Below are 3612 nucleotides of genomic sequence, written 5' to 3'. Positions count from 1 at the left end.
AGAAAGAAAGAAAGAAAGAAAGAAAGAAAGAAAGAAAGAAAGAAAGACCACTAGCAAGTACTGATTACCTGTTTTGATGACTATCAGGATCTTCATCATGGCTTGAATACATGCTCAGAGAAAACAACAGACTTCCCGACTGGTGTTTTCATGTTGACAGATAGCTGTCAATGTCCCTTAGCGGGGAGTCACCACCACTACAATTATTTTCTTCCTCTGACCTCACCAATTGATCTCTCATGGGACCAAATTGATGTAGCTGCTTTGTCATTTCCTGGAGGAGAAGCAGCTGTTTCCTCTTTATAGCTCATGGCCCCTCCTCTTCATGAAAAGTCTCCAATCTGATTCTTAGCCCCAAGTATTCAAGAGTGCTTCTTTCACTCTTCCTCTGAGTATCTTTATTCTCCAACCCTCTAGTACAGTGAGAAGGGCACACGCACACTTGCGCTGTGACTGTGTGTATCAGCAATGCCATATTCACAATGCCTATGGAGATTACAAATATGCTGATATAATTATCCATTACAAAATATGTCATGCTTGCCATATGGGGAAATAAACTAGAAAATTTATTAAGATACCAAAAGACTGAGTCCCAAAACCAGAAAGTGAAAGCCATCAGAGTAGTTATGATATTGGCACAGGTACATAAAGTAGAAAGCACCCACATTTTCAAGCCTTTAAAACAGAACAGGCTACCTCAGGCAAAGGTCCTCCTCTCCCCACTCACAGCAACCACCCAGCGTCCGGGAAGCGCGCTCCCAGCAGCTCCGGCCCCTGGCAGTCCTCAGCAGGAGTCCTTAGCAGAAATTCTGGCTAAGTCAAAAAGGGCTTTGCGCTGCCGCTGCCTCTGCTGCCTCTGCTGCCGCTGCCGCCGCCACCGCAGGAACGCTAGCTTGGCTTCCGCTTCCTCTTGCTCCGCCCCTTCCTGCTATGTCAGCAAGTCCAACGGGGCATGGAAGATCTTTAAATCCCAGAACCCTTACACTGTGGGCAAATACAAATCAAGGCCTAACTTTATAGAAGGTGTGTCAAAACTGTATCTTGTTCTGGGCCCCCTGACCATGCCCCTCTTTCCCCTTCTACATGGTAGTAAGTAGTCAGTATAAAGGGTCAATAGCAGGAAATAAGCTGCAAAGGGGAATCTGAAAGTGTATACTGTCTCAAAGATCAAAGCAGCATCATTTACAAATCTTGTTAACTAAAATTCACTTCCTGGTAACGTGTGATGAATCAAATTCCAGACAATTCCAATGATGCCGATAACTTTGAGATGATGACTTTGAAGTTTTACCAACAACTTTGAGATGATTTGGATATGTTAATGAACTAAGCCCAAGGTGGCATAGATAGAACTTGGTCTGTTTCCCAAAAAATGTATAAAAATGAGACTCAAACTCCTCCCCCAACCCCCGAGCACTCTTCTATCCCCTAAGGGTCCATGATGCTCCAGTGCTCCCATCTCTAATCTCCAATTACACATAATTCCCCATCCAGTTCTCCACACTGCCTGCTTTCACCACCCCATCCCCTATCCCCATGCCACTGTCTGCCACTGTATCCCTCCCCACTTCTCACCACTTTTTTCTGCCTTTATGAGCCTTTTGCCCCCATACTCTCTGTGCTTAATTGAAGTGTGATTTTTGCCCTGTTTCCCACTGCCATTGTTTTTTCTCAGATAATACCCAAAGAACAAGGTTTGCTGCTCCCATTTCATAATTTTGTAAGTTAATGATCAATTCAAGAGGGCTCAGACTTTTCCAGCTAACTTTATTTACTGTGGCAGGTAGGTGGCTCAGTGGATAGAATGCCCTCCCTGGAGTCAAGAAGACTCATCTTTCTGAGTTCAAATCTGGCCTCCAATACTTCCTAGCTGTGTGACCTTGGGCTTAACCCAGTTCGCCTCAGTTTCCTCACCTGTAAAATGAACTAGAGAAGGAAATGGCAAACCACTCCAGTGTTTTTGCCAAGAAAACCCCAAATGGGGTCACAGAACATCCAACACAACTGAAAACACCTGAACAATAACATCTGCTTAGTTTGACTCCTGGAACTTCATGATCCACCTCCTCTCCAGTATAAACACATCCCTTGAAATCTCATCATCTTGGGGGTTCACTTTTGCCTCTCTCCTCACTGGAGAGCTGGAGGACAAAGCAAAGAACTCTTCCCAAGGCCTTCTTTTATAAAGAGTTAGGACTTTTCCAGCCAATGTCATTTACCATCAGCTGATCTATTTGGAATTGACTCCAGGAACATTATCCTCCCGTGGGAGGGGCCCTTCCTGCTCCAGCTGTGGATCTAAGGGTCAGGATTTCCTACAGACTCTGAAGATCCATTTTTATTTTTCTTTCCTTTCACATTGAAGATCTTCTTCAGGCTTTGACAAAGGAGCATGGCATGGTCTTTATTTACTAGGAGTGCAAAGAGATGCTCCCAAGACCCTTTCTTTTCTCCCCTAGACAGGGCACCATCTTTTTGGTCTCTCCATTCCAGTCTGTCCAGAGTTCCCTTCAGTAATCTATGTCTGTGTCATTCTAAGGTGTCAAAGGTTTCCTTCAGCACCTCCCGAGTGAGATAACAGGGAGAGCAGGGCCAGATTCCAGCATTCCTTCCTTCCCCTCCCAGGCCTCAACCTTTTTCCTAATAGGCATGAAATGAATGGTCATTTATTTTCTGTCAAAGATCAAAAGCATTATAGGAACTCTCTTTTTTCCTTTAGTTGTACAAAAACAGCATAGCTACAGGCTTGCAGAGAAAAAAAATAACTTCCTTCTTTTCCAGGTATAAATAAATCATGCAGAAATTTATCAGCTTCCTCGTAACTTCCTAGAGGAAGTTAATAAGCTCTGGCCTGGATCTGACTATTTGTTATTAACTATTTTGTCTAAACTTTTTACAAAGTGAGGTTTCTTAAAGATTTTTATTGATATATTTAATTTTTACATCACCTCCATATCCAAATACATGCCACCTCCTTCCCCTTCTCAGGACTCTATTCCTTATAACAAAAATGAAAGCCTATCTAACCTACTGAGTAATTTTGCCTGATAATATATACAATATTGCATCCCAACAGTGTTCCGCCTAGGCCGAGAAAAAGAGGTGTGTTTTCTTATCGCTTCTCTGGGACAAGCTTGATTATTATAATGATTATGTCATGTAATATAATAGATCATATAATCATTATATAAATGTCAATATATTTAATATATAGCAATATAAAATATACTATTATATATCGATATAAGGTATACTATCTCATTTGATCTTTACATCAACCTTGTGAGATAAGTGCAGTCATTTTTTCTGTTTTGCAGATGAGGAAACTAAAGCTGAAAGGGGAAGTTAAGTGACTTTTATGGGGGTGAAACAGCTAGCCTGAAGCAGGATTCAGACTTCTAGTCCAACAATCTAGCCACTGCACATGGTGATTGTGCTGATTTCCCTCTATGTCATTTCATGCTGCTCATGCCTCTCTGAATTCTTCACATTTGTCCTTTCTCATGTAGGGGTAAAATTCCATATAAACTGTTCCAATTTGGGGCTTTTAGGTGGCACAATGGAGATAGTGTCCTTCCTGGAGTCAGAAAAACTCATCTTCCTAAATTC

Source organism: Petaurus breviceps, unplaced genomic scaffold (genome assembly GCF_028583685.1).
Source record: "Petaurus breviceps papuanus isolate PSGF00001 unplaced genomic scaffold, PetGlider_PUasm1.0 90779, whole genome shotgun sequence".
NCBI lineage: Eukaryota > Metazoa > Chordata > Mammalia > Diprotodontia > Petauridae > Petaurus > Petaurus breviceps.
The sequence above is the reverse complement of the archived record's forward strand: the minus strand, read 5'-3'. Positions refer to the sequence as shown.